At 42.5% G+C, this 17,699-nt stretch overlaps 1 protein-coding gene across 22 annotated transcripts in view; it reads left to right on the top strand.

Moving 5' to 3' along the window:
* Positions 1–17,699, top strand: part of GLIS3 (GLIS family zinc finger 3) — a 622,522-nt gene that overhangs the window by 171,118 nt on the left and 433,705 nt on the right. Inside the window, exon 1 of one of the 22 annotated variants that reach the window (XM_041729339.1) lies at positions 4,586–5,029. The exons of 19 other annotated variants lie outside the window; for them this stretch is intronic. The gene's annotated coding sequence lies outside the window, so the exon portion shown is untranslated. Of the gene's footprint in view, positions 1–4,585; positions 5,030–5,110; positions 5,310–17,699 lie in introns of those variants that run through there. 2 more of the 22 variants (XM_041729542.1, XM_041729489.1) reach the window with 2 other exon arrangements.

The following is a 17,699-nucleotide window of genomic DNA, read 5'->3' as shown; positions in this document are numbered from 1 at the left end:
GAATGATTACATAGATGTGCAGAGACAGTCGTTAGTGCCATTCACCAACTCTCAAAGTGGGAAAAAATGTTCTTTCACTTCTTCATTAATTCATCCACTCACTTAGCATTAAGTACTTACTAGTGCTCAGCTGTATTGCTAGACCATGAAAGGCTGATGAACTGTAAATTCTACCAATGAGAAGGCACTGAGAGAAGGGAACTTAATGGATAGGTAGCATTATGATGAGGTAATTAATTTTATTTTAGGTGGCATATAGAAGTAGCCAGTATGGATGTTAAGTGGTAAAAAAAAAAAGTAGGAATATTGTGTATGTCTTTGAACTTATTTTTTGTTATTTTGGTAAACTCTGTGGATACACATTAATAGTATGTCAAGAAATATCCTGTCACCGTTGTAGAACACAAGATGCATCTCAATCGGGTCTGTATAAGATAGGAAGAAAAATTTTACCAATTAAAATAGATGAGGCATTGCATGGAGTAAAATACTTCAGTATTGGTCAGTTGCATATTGAGTGATACATTTTAGACTCTGATTCACAGTTTCAATCTGAGAAAGGAAAATAGGTATGATGCTATGAATGTAATGAGTGTAAATACTTTTTAAAAATTGCATCACTGCTGTGGAAGCAGGAGAGTCTAGGCTGACTGCACTTGTGGCAAAATTAGTAGAAAGATCAACTTAAACGTTTTATGAGGGTATTAAGCACTGATAACATTCCACTATTTGTACTATTCGCTTAGGAAGGTAAAATGGAAATTTTCCATCTGACACATTTATTTCCCCTCTTTAAGTTGGCAAACACTGACTTTTTCCAGTGCATTTCTCCATAACTGGACTCTTGCCATCTCCCATGTGGTTGTGTGTGTGTGTGTGTGTGTGTGTGTGTGTGTGTGTGTGAATAGCTAGGCATACTATCCCTGGTGCTGTTAGTTCAACTTGTCTGCCTTTGGGGGTTAAAGCTTGTTTCTCTCTATATACATTTTACAGAAGTAGGAATCTGATCATAGTTCTTTGCAAGTTTGTAAAGGTTTGCTGGTGGATTCCTCAGACTGACACAAACAACAGTTCTCCTGTAGGGTTGCACCTAAGATGTTCCATCCCAGAGTCCGTTGTGTTCTGCTGATGTTGCTGTATGAGACTGTGCATATTCCTATTTTGTACTCTTGCTTGGTGTGAGCAGATACACAGGATCTATGCCTTTTGTGCCTTTCTGACGCTCCTTATTCCTTCCATCTGTAATGACTTTCTTGGCTTATCAATTCTATACTCCTTCTTTGAAGTTCAGCTGAAACAGCCAAGCTACTGCATGGGATGTATAGTAGGAAATGATTTTTGCCTCCTCCACAGTCACCTGTGCTTATCTGACATTGATCACAAGGTGCTTGCACTTTATACACCTGCAGTGTACTTTGTACAAATTCAGAGAACATGTGGTATTATTTTAGTTTACAAGGACTTGGGGCTTCAAGACTGACAAACCTAGCTCTGCCCCTCACTCTCTATAACTTTTTACTGGGCTTCAGCTTCCTGGCTTCCATGTAGGAGACTACCAATGGCCATTTGGAAATTGCTTGGATAAGGTTCTGTATTGCAGAGCCATCATTTCTTAAGGGTTTGCTGTATCTCTGGCACTGGGCAAATTGCTTTATGTGACATCTTCCCTTGCACAATGCCTGCAAGTGTTAATTCCTTTACTCCCTGTCCTGGGACAGAGTGGGTACTCACTGAATATTTCTCTAGTGAATGAGAACTGGACTTGAGCTGGCAGCAGGGTTTTGCCTGCTGAGTTGGCTGCCCTGAGTCAGAGGCTGAGATACACACAACTGATGGCTCCAGAGAGGGAAGAGAGCAACTAGACTGCAGTTCCCACCTCTGGCTGAAAGGCTGCCAGGGTGTGATTCCTAAGCATGATGGAGAGCTTACAGGGAAGGAAGAGTGTCATTTCTGAACTACACTATTTCCTTTCCCACCATTTCTTACTCTCCCCTCCTCCATCCCTGCTGACCAATTCAGTCTAGAAGAGGTACAGATCTCATTCTGAGTCACTCCAGGATTTTATTAGGAATGCTGCATCTTTACTATATCCCATGGAACATAAGGACATTGCTGATCTACATTCCTGCCCTCCCCCCCCCAAAAAAAAGTCAAATGAAGTACTGTACATATTTAGTCGTAAAGTATAGGAATGTTAGAGGCTCATGAAAATCCCACCTAAATAAAAAATGACTTTCCTGCCGTAGGTCTCTTCTAAGTGAAGAGAATTTTGGGGATCTCCAGGTTAATGACTCATAGCTTTCCTAGTGTTTTATTTTCCATGAGCCACTGATTAAAGTAGGGTGTAGCACAATATTTTTCTCTTCCAGCTAAGCTGTTCCTATCAAGTAGGAAGCTTCAGAAGCTTCTTCAAGCCCCTAGGATATCGTTTCATGCATGAAAACTATTGTATTTAAGATGATATTCAAGAGATGGTAGATCGGTTTTTTTGCAGCTTCCACCCACGCTTGTCTTGTTCCTGGGGAGCCCTATGTACAGCACAAGAGTCTGGATGAAGAGAATTTCCCAAAGCACATTAAAGGGTCAGTGTTCCCATCTTGCTCTGTTCCTGAAGGCTGGAGTTAATGAGGAAGAGTTTTCTGTGAATGTCAGGCATGTTGCAATAACTAGCCACAATGGAATAGTCATAGAAACTTCTACCACTTGGTTTCTTTGTTTTTGTGATGTTGCTGCATGCTTCATTTTATGAGCCTTTTCTTGTGTGTGGTTGAGCCCATCTATTGCCATCTTGGGCTTGGATACTTGTATTTAAAAGGAGATGAAGAACAGAGAGAGAAACTGGAAAATTGACAGAATGACATATCCTAAGCACTTATAAATTTATTTCCCTCTCTCTACTTCTGCTGACAGATATTCTGATGATTAATATTCTGATGAGTTTGTGTCTTTAGCAGAGGGGAAAAATGCCTTCCTTAAAGGGAGTCTTGAAAAGCAGATCATAACAAGACATAAGGATTGTGAAAATGGGCTTTTTTGTATGATGTCAGTATCTTGGATACAGACCCACCCTAGTAATATTCTTTCTGAAATAAGATAAATGAAAATTATCAATAATCATTTTGGTTTGGCTTTTTGGGGCAAGTCATTTGTGTACTTAAGGGCTTCTATCTTGCTCATAGGAATGCTCATTTATATTTTAGTGGAAGCCCTGGAATAGAATATAAGGATTGGTGGAATTCATTTTTTTCCTTAGAAGGAGGCAGTGAGAGGGAGAGAGAATCTTAAGCAGGCTCCACAACGAGCGTGGAGATGTAGCTGGGCTAGATCTCAAGACCCTGAGATCATGACCTGTGCCAAAATCAAGAGTCAGATGCTTTAACCGACTGAGCCACCCAGGCGCACCCAGAATTCTGAATGTCACCACAGAAAGGCCTAACTGGAGGGGATTTGTGTTTTATATACGTTGATTCCCAAGATGCAAGTCTGTACATAGGTAGCAGTACATGTGGGGAACCACTAGTAGTTGGCCTTCTGGGGACAGTCTCTTGAGGGCTCTGACCAAGCCAAGTAGAAGGGCTGGGGTCACAGCTTAGGTGAGGATGTTGAAAAAATTTTTAAAGATTTTATTTATTTATTCATGAAACACACACAGAGAGAGGCAGAGACATAGGCAGAGGGAGAAGCAGGCTCCCTATGGGGAGCCTGTTGTGGGACTGGGATCAGGGGATCACTCCTTGAGCTGATGAAGGCAGATGCTCAACCACTGTGCCACACAAGCATCCCAGGAGGTTGAATTCTTAAGGAGCAAGTATTACTGAATAGATGCTATACATGCAGGGAGTGTGCCTCCCTTCCTAACAGCCTGTTTTTAGAATTTTATATTCAGGTAACATTTCCATTTCTTCTCTGCTTATACTTAGAAGAGATGCCAGAGGCATCCTCTGTGCTTCACCTAGCCATTTTCAAAGTTATGTTCATCTAATCCTAAGTATCAGAAAGACACTTTTGCCATTTACCACTTTTTAAAAAGCTTTTGTCTCTGTATTTTACTATTGGGTATTTGTTTTCACTTGTTCTCTACTATTTGACATCAGATCCTGTCAAAACTCTTGACACTTTTTCACGTTAAAAAGGCCAATTCAACAAATAAGGCCCAAGAAGAAGGCAGTGTCTCTCTGCTGTTACTCTGTTCTGGAGTTCCTAAACTCCCTGGCACACGGGAAGGAGTGCGTGCGTGAGCGCGTGGAGAGGGAGACACGAGCGCGGCCATCGAATTGGTCAGCCTGGTGACCGGCGAGCCCGCCCCCACCCTCTTCCCCCTCCCCCTCCGGCGCTCACACTCAGGAAGCAGCTGGCTACAGGCCGGCCCTCGCGGCCGAACACACATCCACACTCCTCGCGGGGCCGCCTTCTCCCTCCCTCCCTCCCTCTCCTCTCCCCCCCTCTCCCCCCTCCCCCTCCCACCTCCCTCCCCTTGCAGCCGCGTCCACACTGCGCCGCCCCAGCAGCCCAGAGCGCGGCGCGCAAGGGCACCAGCGCCAGGGCCGATACCGTTGCCCCTCCCCGCACGCCCGCCCTCCCGCCCGCCCGCAGCCGTCCAGGCTCGCACCAGCGCTCCCCCAACGGAGCCCGCCGAAAGCAATTAGCCAGCATCCCGCACCGGCCCCCAGACGCAGGGCGAGGATGAGCGGGACAGGCGAGGCACAAAGTCGGAACTCAACTTTCTAAAAACATTTGCGCGTGTCTGTGTCTGTGTCCGTGTGGGGGAGAATGAGCTGATGCCGAGGGTCCGGCCACCCCCTCCTGCCTCCTCCTCCCCCTGCCGCCGCTGCCCTCGCACACGCGCGCGCACACACACGGCGCTTGGGCCGGGTTTCCGCGCTCCGTCCCCGGCTTGGATGGGAGTTCTCGTTTCCGAAGGAGGCAGAACCCGCGGAGCGCGCTGAAGGGCGGCCGCCGCTGTCACTCGCAGGCGGGCCGAGGAGGGGACCCGCACGCCTGGCTTTGTTGTGGAAATCCGGGTTACCTGGTAAGTGGATACCATAGGAACTTTGCTCGCAGGCGGGAGGCGGGAGAAGCCGGCTTGGGAGTGGGGGGGAGTTAACGCTCGGAGACGCAAACTAGGGGTTGGAAAGAGTTTTCCACGCGGAACCCGTGGCGTTCGCGCGGGTTTAAGGATACTCGCACCCGCAGCCCGAGATTTTCTAAAAGATCTGCTTGTTGAGACAGCAGCCCTGGATGAGGCGTCAAGCCCTGTTGTCAGTTGCCTCAGAGCACCGAGTGTAGAAGACGGAAAGGGAACCGACAAGGTATTAAAGTTTCTTTACTTAGGAAGAGTTTTGTTTTGGGTTTTTCTTTTGGACAGCAGGGGCCGGAGGGCCACACAATCAAGGCAAGTTACAGGACCCACGGGCTTGGTCCTGCACGCCGCCCCCGAGTCCCCACTGAAGGGAAACTTTGAAGAAGTGGGCACTGATGGGGGACGGGAGGTCCCGCGCGCTCACGGGTCTGTCGATGCCTTCTCCAGATCCACGTGTTTGTGGAACTCCGCTGAGGCCGTTTTGCAGACTTGGATCCCCCCGAAGACAAGGTCCCCATTGCTCCGAAGGTTCTTGGGGTGGGGGTGGGGGTGGGGGGTCTGTCTCTGGGAGTCGTTCGGTGACCCGCAGCCGCCAGGTCTCTAACTATAACCTCCCACGCGGCAAGCGGCGCAGACATTCTCAGACGCTCACACTCCCCACCGGGTTCGTCACTTTGCGTTTACATTTTTAGGGGCCCGACAGAATGTCAGCACTGTTTGGAGAATGTCTCAGTCTTGGCCACTCCGTCCCGCTCACAGCTCCAGTCCCTGTAAATGACGCTGTGTGTATTTTGAAGTCTGTCGGGGCCGCTCTCTGGAAAGCGTGACTGAGCAGCCGGCTCTCTCCTAGACACACACCTTGCCCCAAGCGACACTTCCAAGTTACTCACTGGAGCTGACAAGTCACCTCGGGGACGAGGAAGTTACCAAGTGTCTGGAAAACTCGGCCCTGAGTGATTTGTCATCCTATGGATGATTCAGTTAGGTACCTGGAGGGAGAAGCTTTGGGAAAGGTGGTTTCTGGCTTCGGGGGTCGCGCCCTCCACTTGTTGGGGGTGTTTGGGAGGCAAGAAGCGAAAGCAGCCCCGAGGGTGAGGACGCTGGCTGGATGGCAGCCCCGGGCCGCAGCCGCCCCGGATCCCAGCTCAGCTCGGGCCGGGAAGGGCAGCGCGCTGCTCTCCCCGCTCGGGTTTCCCAGCCGCGGGCCGGCGGCGGCGCCCTTTCGGCCCGACTTGCTCGGGGCTGGGTTGCACAACAGGAAACCGGCACGAGTTTGTTTTGTTTTGCTGCGCTAGCTCGCGGACCCGGCGGAGGGTTAGGGTCAGAGGCGGCCGGCGAGTGACGGGGTCGCAACAGCGCGCCCCAGCCAGGGCCCTGCCGCCTCCGCCCTCAGACCCGCCCCTCGCTCCGCGCGGGGGAGCCTAGTGGCTCGGGCCTCCGACCTCCGCGGGCCACGCCAGGGGGTCGGGATAAGGGCTGCCCTCCTCCTACCCTGCCCCAGTCGTGTCTCCCCGCCCGGCGGGTCCCCAGCACGTCTCGATCTCTCAGGCCCTCCTCCTGCCTGGAGAGCCCCCTCCCCCCCCCCCCCCCCCCCGCCCGTCTGCTCTGTATTCCTCACCTCCTGCTAGGCTTCCTGGGTTTCCGCGAGGCCCTCATCTCTGGAGCATCTAAACCCGGGGCAGGGGCGGGGGGTGGAGGGTACTTCCGGGATGGCAGGGAGCAGCGTCTTTTGGGACTGGACTCTGGTGGTTGTGGCCCCTTTTACGGAGAAAAGGGCTTTGCACCCTCTCCCCATCTACTTCCAGAACCTCAGTATCTCCCCCAGAGTTTGGGCTGGGGTGGGGGGCGGGGTGCTGGAGTTTGAGGAGAGGGATGTACTGCAGCTCCCCCCAGCGGACCGATTCCCCTTAGGATCTGGGATCTGGAATCTGGGAATATCAAGTAGAGACTAAAAACTAGAAGGACCTTGGCTATGGATCCCCTATGGATGACGAAACCCAGATCCAGAGACTTGTAGGGTTTTGTCGAAGCCCTCATAGTCAGTTGTCACAGATGCTGGACACACAATGAAGTTCCCCAGTTTCTGGTGCAGAGAGCCTCTCTTGGCGTGAAGGTGAACTCAAGACAAATGTGAAACCTTCTTATGTCCCCACTGAAAGCTTTGATGAGTCATGATTTCTGCATTGGGAGTTAGCCAGACATCCGTTTCCCCCGTGTCACATTCTCTGTTAGACTACCCTTTTACACTAAACTGGGAAGCTTTTTTTTTTTTTTTTTTTTGTATAAAATTGATTTATTTGGTTTTAATCCTCCCATTCATTCCTCCTCTTCGCCCTCCCCTAATTTTGCTTCCTTGGTGAAGTGTTGAATAAGTGCACCATGCAAAGATTTTTAGAAAAAGGATCTGCCCATATGAAGGTTGGGGGAAAGCTTGCAGCCACATAGAGACAGGAGTGTGCTATGACATGTTATTGTTGCAGCTGGGAGAGATCACATGTAAAGGCACTGCAGTTTTCCTGTGTTTTCACCAGTTGTCTATGGCAGCCACATCAGACCTGCCACTGCCTTTGAAAGGAAGAGTAGGGGACATTTCTTTTCCAATTCCTTTGAAAAACACTTCTTATTGGTGAATTCTTTTCCTTTGTTGCTCAGAGGAGTCAGCAATTCTTGAGTATGAGTGGTTCAGTCTAAGTGCTGCTGTAATTCCCTCTCTTCCTGGGTCACCTTGGGCCAGTTGTGAGAGGGCATCTTTTTCTCTGATCCCTGCTTCTAACCAAGTTCCTTAAAATGAGTGGTTTGCTAGAGCTTGAGTAAATGGAGTCTGTTAATTTGCTTAGAAGTGATCTTCATTCCAAATAGGAAAAGCAACTTTTTGGGGCTGGGGTGGGATAAACTCCACGGTTCACCTAGTGGGTGCAGTTCCTACTGGGCCAAAATAGGATAGGGAAGGTGAAAATAGCAAACTAACGTTCTGTTCTGTACCAGCTATGTCTTCAGTCATATGGTAGAAAGTGGTCTTTCCATTGTTTCAAAAGAGAGCTGAGTGTTTTCAGTCTTTTTTTTTTTTTCCTCTGAGTGTTCTTTCTTGCTAGTAAATTAAGCCCGAGGACATTCTTTTCACTTTTGTCCCCTCTCATATTGTACGTATTGATCTTTGGAGTTGTAATGCTAATTTGTAATTCTTCCAAGTAGAGATGAAGTATGTTTTGAAGGAGATAATTCAGGAAGTGGCATCTCCTGCACATTCTCTTCCCTGGAGAAGTCATTTTTTTGTGTGTTTCTGTAATTATTTTCTGTAGAGGATAATATAAAGATGGTGGAAACACAAGGTTTAACTTTTTCACTAAGTTTGGTTGCTTCGTGGACTCAATTAGGATTAAAAATAAAATTTAAAAAATAGATAAATGGCATCTAGGAAATTTGTGTAACAAAAATGTGCTGCCTTACTCATTCCTGGAGGATGAGACATACGGCAGAATCTTTAAATGACTCTAACATGTAGTTTGATAAAAAAGATGCCCCCAAGTCAGGTTCTCCATTTACTTAAGGTGGAGTTGAAACAAAACCCATGTTTTTTATTGAGCTGAAATAAAATAGCCATACAGAAAAGAACATGTATCTTAAGCTTGGTGAATTTTCACTAGCTAAACCGAACTGAAAAACTGGCATCCAGATCAAGAAAAAGAACGTTACCAACATTTCACACACTCATCATTATGTTCCCCCTCAAGAGTAACCACTGCCTTGACTTCTAACAGATACATTAATCTTGCCCGTTTTTAAAAATACCTTATGTGAGTGGAATAATTCATTATGTACTCTTGGATCTGGCTTCTTTTGCTGATGTCACAGCCTTCCAGTAGGTCAAATAATTTGGATTTCCCTTTAAAGATGGTGGGAATAATTGAGCTTGCAGAACTTAGTTGGTCAGGCATTACTTAATATGATAGAATTAGAACACTGACAAAACAGAAGCCGTGTTTTCTATCCCACTGATGGTCTGATAGGGGACAGCAGACAAGAGTGAAAGACCAGTTCAAAGCCAGTGTGGGATGAGCAAGGAGAATGCTGAGAAGCTCAGCATTCCAACTGAGTGCTCCAGATGCATTTGACAATCCCCATTAGGGCCACCAACCCCCATAGCAAAAGAAGAAGTGCCTGGTCTCAGTAACAAAATGACTGTGTTTGTTTTCCAGCTTTTAGCTACGATTTTTCATTGTTCATGAGTATGCCAAGATAAAGGCCAGAATAATGTTTCTGCTTAGAAGACTGGCATAGTGTCTGGCTACTTTTTCCTGTCACAGAAAAGAATAAACGAGGGAGCATGCAACTGTGTTTAAACTGGCACAGAGTGTAGGGTTTGTTATCATACAGTTATACCTTATTGCACTGTTATTTATTTGGGCAATAAATGATAAATATAGGGTACAAATATGTAATTATATATTTTACTGATATCACATATTTCAATATTAATGAGCAGTACAACTATGAGTACAATAAATGCATGTGATATATAAATGTTATATATGAATCCACATGTGTGTAATATGTGTAGTATGAAAAATACAGAGGTGTAGGTATTGTCTAAAACCATCTATGAACATATAAGCACTCATGAAAGTTCAAAGGGTAAATTAGACAAGGCCTCTAAACTTAATGTAATTAGAATTTAGGCAGGGAGATGAAACAGACAAGTAACTATAAGGTAATGTAGAAAGTTATGGATGTTACAAGAGAGGTATTTTGAGTAAAATAGTTAACATTTACTGGGTCCTTGTGCCAGGCACTGTGCTGAGGAAGTAACATGATTGGTCTCATTTCATATTTTGTAATCCTATGAACTATGTATGATAGTCTAATTCTAACCATTCTGCAAATAGGTACAGATATTAAGAGAGGATCAGGGAAGGCCTACAGATTTGGGATGGACATGGAGGGTAAGTAGGATCTGGATTTGGGGAAAAAGAGGGCCAAAGAAGGGAGGAGGGGAAAGACCACCCATGTGGACTCGAGTACAACATGTAGGATGAGCAGAAACAAGGATCCAATTATGTTCCACTATGGGAACAAAATCAGGGGATTTGTCTGTAAAACTGGAATCACAAGGGCTGTGAGTGGTAGAGAGCAGACTTGAAATGAAGAAAGCTGATGGGACCATTCTCGTCTGATGTGATCTCCTCAAGGCCAAGAATGAGAACAACTGCACATTCCTTCAGGTGCAGGAAGCCCGGCTGAACTGCAGATGGGCAGATAGGGTTACAGCACCAGATCAGACCCTGTTCCAGGGGCCTTGGTAAAGAGATCAGACTTTCTTCCTTTCTTCTTCTTCTTCTTCTTCCAGATCAGATTTTCTGAATATCATTTCTTCCTGAAGTTCAGAGCCAGATCCAAGAAGTTTCATTTCTAGGCCTGCTGCACACTGTATGCAGAAAACTAAGCAGATGCCAGGGCTGTGTATGAATTCTTGTTATTCTTGTGCGTGAAGAAATGGATTAATGTTTTCCCAACCTTTTCAGCATGACCAGTAGTAGATTCCACTTCTTTCTGTAACTTGACTGAGTCATTCGTGTTGGTTTTTTTCTCTATCCCGTTTTCTTTCTTTCTTTTTCTTTTTCTTTTTCTTTTTCTTTTTTTCTTCTTTCTCCCTTCCTTCCTCCCTTCCCTTCAATAAATATGTTGTCATATTGGTTAAGGGCCTAGTCATTGTTGTGAATGTTCATACTTCTGCAGTGATGTCAGTGAACATAATTTAACTTGTGTAATACTTTTGTCTATCAACACTAAAAATAGTTTTATTGGTCACTTTTAGGCAATAACTACATCGAAGAAAAGAAATCAGTTTTGCATGTGATGCAGGACACTTTAATATGCTTGAATATTTGGTTTAATCTGTGATAAATTCAATTTTATTTCTTTTTTTTTTTAAATTTTTATTTATTTATTTATTTATGATAGGCACACAGTGAGAGAGAGAGGCAGAGACACAGGCAGAGGGAGAAGCAGGCTCCATACACCGGGAGCCCGATGTGGGATTCGATCCCGGGTCTCCAGGATCGCGCCCTGGGGCAAAGGCAGGCGCCAAACCGCTGCGCCACCCAGGGATCCCAATTCAATTTTATTTCTAGAACCTCCCATAAATAATTATTTATTACCTGTTTGAAAGGATTGTGACCTTTAGCTTTGTAAATAGTTATTCATATAGACCAACTAGTTATTTGTACACAAAAAAATGACAAAGAATGTACTTTACATTTGCCATATTTTACTACATATGTACCTCCTTGTATGAGTGTGGAGGTTTTGTTTTGTTTTTGAAAGAAAAATCTCCAGCTAGTTACTTTTCTTTTATATTTCTGAAGTGGCCTTTGTGTCTCAAACCATGGCCCTGTGGTGTTCACTCTTTGCAATTCAGGTAATTAATTCAGTGGTGACATCATAAGGAATGTGTTCATTTTTCCATTTCAAATTCCTCTTCATAGGATCTGATGGTTAACTCATATTAAGAACATATTTTGGAAAACTCAGTTCTCAAAGGCAGTTAGGCATTAATTTAAACTTGTCCCCCTTTAGCATTGTAAGAAGGAAATTCTGTTTCAGGGTAGGTCCCCCTACCTTCTACAATGAGAAATCACTACAATTGTGGGTCATTTGGATCCTAATTTTGTTAGTTGGTTGATTTTTGGTGTTTATAGAGCACGGCTGATGAAGTGATACTGAGTCAAATGCACAAAGATGGCAGTGGTAGGAGGATAGCCTTGTATTGGTGAATCCTTATGTTTTATAAAGCTAAAAATGTTGAACTTTTAGATTCTTTGCTCATTGCAACTATAATTTGATATTTCTTTTACTTTGGCTGTTCAACTCTGTCTATACCTGCAGCTTTTCTTTTTAGGTGTCTGAGCAGGCAACAGTCTAAATGCTTTTTTAAGTTGCTTTTATACCTTTTTGACTGTAACTCACCATAAAACATATTTTTCATCTTAGGCAAAATACGCTATAAGCATTACAGATACATACAGACATGTATACCCACAAGTAACAGACACAAAACAGTACTTAACAATTAATACATTAGATGTACTCTGGTAGCTTCTATTTTGGTCTAGTCAGTTCAGTTTCATTAAAATATACTTTTTCCATTGAATAATTGATTTCAGGGCCTACCATCGTATTGCAACCAGTTTGAGAAACACTGCTTTAGAAAGAGCATTTTGTTAAAAATAGATCTAGGAACTTAGGAGCCACAGCATGGTTACTTTTCTGAACATACCTATGTTTGTATTAAAAATATTTTTGGTTCCAAGTTCATTCTCGTTTTGTGTGATCTCTTAGAGTCCTAATTATTCCCCTTTCCCTTGCCATTTGTGATAGGGTCACAGATTTCTACAACTTTCTGTACTCATTGATGAGTTAATGATTGAGACAAAGTAAATGAAACGTTTGTAGATAATTACTACTAAAAGTAGCGACATTCAGTGAGCTGGGGGAGTATGAGAGTTACATAGATGGACTGAAGTATGGTGAATGGATTCTAATAGAGGTTACTGAATTTTTAATATATTGCTCTTCTCCTTTGCTCTTGTTTTCTTTCCTTAGCCTATGTTTACTGTCTGCATTTGGCATGTCTTAGCCATTAATTTAAATTTAAAAGGGCACTGCTGGTTGTTTTATTCCCTACTTAGGGGAGATTATTTTCATTGAGAAAATTTTATAAAATATAAAAATAAAAAAATTAAAATGTGTATATCCCTGGATAGCTAAGGGTTTAAATCCACAGATAAGATGGTCAGGGATTCTACTAGATGGAATCCATAATGTTCATTACGTTATCTTTTCTGAGTGGGCTTTGAAAGAATGGTCTTGAATATCTGGAGGGAATAGTAATTTGTCTTTATGTTTGTAATTGATATAACTCAGCACTAAACCTCGTTGATTTGTAAGATTTTATCTTACTGGTGATTATATTGCTTGAATAATGTTCATACATCTTAGTGTTCAGAATAAGTATGTTAATATTCGTAGCATTATGGACATCAGACCTTGGCAGTGCCTACCTGACTATATTCTATACGTGGTAGCTACCAGGTGTAACCTCCATAAGTTTGTTGCTCTACATCTCACTCATGTGGAAATATCCCACCCAGTCTTGTTTCTGTGTAACTTCTGTTGTAAAGTCTGTGAATCTGTCAGTCTCACTGAATAACGTTGTGAAACCACGGAAATGATCAACTCCACTTTGTTGTGGGTTATTTTATCATAATATTGTACCCTCCCTTTCAATTTAGAGAAATAATATTGTACACATCTAATGCATTTCCTCTATAATATCCTCCAGTTTCACAGGCACATGTTTGCACTTCCCTCGTCAGAATTGCAGGCAAGAATAATTTTGATTTATTGATTTCATCTAATATAGCCATGTTTATATTGTTGCCAATAAAATGCCTTACAAGATTGGTTTTTGTTTATACAATCTTTTCTGAGGAGTCAGTCACCTGTGTTAGGACAAGGTACATTCTGCTTATTAAAATGAACTCCTGAGATCTAAGAACATTCAGCTCTATCTGTCCTTGATTGAATTGCAAAATGTGCTTCACACTGCAGCCGCGCATGAGAATAGCTTATATTATTTGTCAATAGGCTTTTCATCTCTATATTCTTCTGGCTACAAAAGCTGTAACCAGAGAAGCGCAGGGGAATAGCTTGGGCCTATTAATGATCAAGGCAGTGATGTTGAAAAAGCAGTTAATGAAATTACACAATCATTAACCCGAAGGGGAAAAAAATAAAAAAAAATCGATAAAAACCCTATTTTAGATGGCTTAGATGTATATAAAAGAAGCAGTCCAGAAGCATTTTGTTTGCTGACCAGTATTTTGTGTCTCATTATCAGGTTTTTTATGCAGAGTAAGAAACACTTGTGGCATAAGGAATGGAAAATGTAACAAAGGCTAAATGTAGCCTAAGGAAATGAAATGATGTATGAAAATTAATAATTAACTGGCTCATCAGATGAATTATGACTCTAGATGAGTTTATTAATGATATTTACTAGGAAAGGGCTTTTGGCTGTAAAAGAGGCATTATGGACTCGTGTTTTTGGAATTTCCTTGAATGGATGAATTAACCTTGCTTTTTACTTGTTGGATCTTTTAATCTATGAGACACAGTGCCTGGAGCCTTGGGTAGAAGATAGTGTCATGATTTTGTGTTTTGATCAAAGTCATAGCTTTTCCAGAAAACCAGTGAAATTATTAAATGGTTTTGTGCCTTAGTTTCCTTAGAAGTTAAGTAATTTCCTTTCTGACCTGACTTAGAGGAGTGTGTTTTAAGAGTTTGAAAGTGGTCAATGGAAAGATTTATTAACTCATGTTGACTCATTTGACAGAATGAACATTTTCATTGTTTGAATGGACAGAGTGTTAAAACTCTAAATGTATCAATATGTCAGATCCAAAGTACCCTAAATTTGTATTTCCAGATGTCCCTTTCTTTTTCTTCCTCTTCTTCTTCTTCTTCTTCTTCTTCTTCTTCTTCTTCTTCTTCTTCTTCTTCTTTTTCTGTTGATAGCTTTGGGGTAGGCAGTGAGTGGAGGGTGGAGGAGAAAGTAATTCTGGAGAACTTGAATACTTTTTTTAAAAGAGAGAGTGTGCCAGTGGAGAGGGGGAGGGGCAGAGGGAGAAGGAGGATCTAAAGCATACCCCACAGAACGAGAAGCACAATGTGGGGCTTGATCTCATGACCCTAAGATCATGACCTGAACAGAAATCAAGAGTCGGGTGCTGAACCAACCTACCCAGGTGCCCCTTGAATAGATTTTTAAATAGAAGGATGCTCTGCCAATGGAAATCTACCAGTTAGGTTTTGATATATTGATTAGTCGTGATTTTACTTTTTGGCAAAGTGTAGGCAAATTTATTTATTTATTTTTTAAAAGATTTTATTTATTCATAGAGATGCAAAGAGAATGAGAGAGAGAGGCAGAGACACAAGCAGGCTCCATGCAGAGAGCCTGACGTGGGACTGGATCCAGGGTCTCCAGATCACGCCCTGGGCTGCAGGCGGCGCTAAACCGCTGCACCACCGGGGCTGCCCAAGTGTAGGCAAATTTAGTCCTGTTATCCATTTTTCAAGGTAAGTGTTGTCTTTTTAGCACACTGCTAATGTGAGAACCTCCTATCTGCTCTTGCTTTGATGGAGTGGATGAAGGTTACTATTTTTGCTTTCATGTCTACCCTGTCCTCTTGACTTAAGTGTCATAGGTATAAAATCTACATATTTATCTTTGATCATCTTAAGTGGATATCTTTGATAATCTTCCTTATCTTAATTATCTGGAAGATTAGAATTTCAAGAGATGGCACTGATTATCATCAGCTGTTTTATAGATGGAAACTGTAAGCCAGAGAAGTTATAAATGATTTGCCAGAGGTAGAACTTAGGTGTCCTGACTTCTAGTTGAGTGCTGTTTTTACTCTGATTAAATAAGGATGTATCTTTCTTAAAAGTTAGCAGTTTATTGCTTTTTTGTTAACGCGGGGATTTAGGATTATAAATGATCATATGGCCTTGCTAAAAAGTATATAAAGTACTTTAATACCAGTAGATAAAATTGATTTTTAAATTCTTGTCTCTAATGCTTGAAAAATCCATTGGCATGATTAATGTGCAAACTGGGTTATTAAGCATATTTTCACACAGAGTTTATATTATTTTGTCTTGAGGTTGGTTTTCCTAGCTTGTATGCCATCACCTTACTGGTGTTTCTTTATGGCATTCATCACTTTGCTTTCTGGCTGTTGCTTTTTTAGTAATAAAATTTAAGTGCATTTTTGTTATTGTTGTTGTTACTTTCAATCTAAAGGTATTTAAAACAGGAGTTCAGTTTAAAAATAAAATAAAAGTCCAGCTTGACAGGCAGGTATGAATATCTGATACTTAATTAGCTTCTCAGCACATTATTTTTCTCACAAACCTTCTTAATGATCTAATCTAATGCTAAGTACCTACTTATGTGTTTTTATCCAGATTTTTGATGAGAATTCCTGCTTGTATTGATCTTGCTGCCAAAAATGACTCCTTTGTTTTTAAAAACTGGAAGTGGGGCATAGTCTGTAAATCTACAGACGCTTGTCACATGGACTCACGATGGCTCATAATGCCAGTCATATTGGATGATTCCTCATTTTCAACAAATTGCCAATACAACATATATACTTACTTCTTTTGGTTGGTGCTGAATAAGTGCTCTCTTTTGCAGGGTTAAGAGTAGTCAGAAAACACTATTTTATGAATGAGTGAAGAATAGATGGCCAACATCCTCTGGCAAAGCACAGAGATATGAAATGATTCTTGGTCACAGTCAACCCACGACTCAACAGACCAGATGATAAGTCACTGGAGTTCTTAAATGGACACAGCTGGAAAGGCATTGGGATTTTTCCCAATGTAAAAAACCAAAATCTTAACAACCTGTTTAGTACTAGGGTTTATTTCTTATTGTTCCATTAAACAACTTAAAGTGATAAAGTTTGGGTAGGCTGGCTTTCCTTGTCCGTTCTTGGGGACTGTAATGGAAGGAAGGGCAGGAGCAGGGGCTCAGAGTGTTTCTCAGGATTGAATGGTGTGGCCATATGAAATATGCTGGACTGATAGAATTCTTAATAAAGTAGAAAATTGGTAAAGGCGAGGGAAACATTCCAAATGTTATATTGTTAATAATTTTTTAAGTTTCTCAACATTTGGGCACACACTAAACTTTGCAGAGGGCACAGTGAGTGCTTGACTTAAAAATCAAATCTTTTGATTTTCTAAAAGGATAAATGAAAAAAAAAAACTTTTTCACAGAGAGTTTTCCCTCCAATATTCTGTCCCTGATGGCTGATGGAGCCATTTATTTGAGAGTTGGTTGGGAATATTTGTCTAAGACATTGAGTGGATCCTAGAGAAAACGTAGGAATCATCCAGTAGAGAATATCTGACTACTACCACTGTGTACTCAGCCATATCTCCTATATTTGTTCAGCTTTGGCTTCTTTGCATGACAATCATATCTGTGTAAAAGAATACAGATTGTGACTATGTTTGTCATTCATTTGGAATAGTGGCACTTAGTCACCTCCTTGACTCTATATACATTTTATGAGCTTTTGGTTAAGGGAGGGAAGGGCCTTTCCTAAAGATTTGTAGCCAGAGAGTACTGACTTTATGATATACAGATGGATAATGATGTCCTGTGGTCATACCAGTGCTGTTGGTTCTTTCTTTGTCACTTGAGGAAGGTGGCGGTGGGGTGGCAGATGGAACCATGTTTGTGGAACTATGGTTGATTTACTATGTGTGGTGTGTATGGTGAACATAATTGCCTCCTTCTTTCATTATGCTTTCCATGAAGTGTTTTGCAGAGACTTTTCCTTTTCTAGGATCTTAATAGAAGGTGAGAGTATTGTGGTGTTGATTCTTTTTTCATCCCCATAACTCAGAATCATTATGGAACCAAGACTCTGATGCTGCTGTATTTGGATATGTGGTTATATGACGTCTTCGTGAGAATCCCAAGCCCCTATTTTTATCTTACGTGAGTCCAGGGACTGTGAACATTTTGCTCTTACAGTAA

The sequence above is a fragment of the Vulpes lagopus genome, chromosome 2 (assembly GCF_018345385.1).
Source record: "Vulpes lagopus strain Blue_001 chromosome 2, ASM1834538v1, whole genome shotgun sequence".
Classification (NCBI taxonomy): Eukaryota; Metazoa; Chordata; class Mammalia; order Carnivora; family Canidae; genus Vulpes; species Vulpes lagopus.
This window is presented reverse-complemented; position numbering and strand designations above follow the sequence as displayed.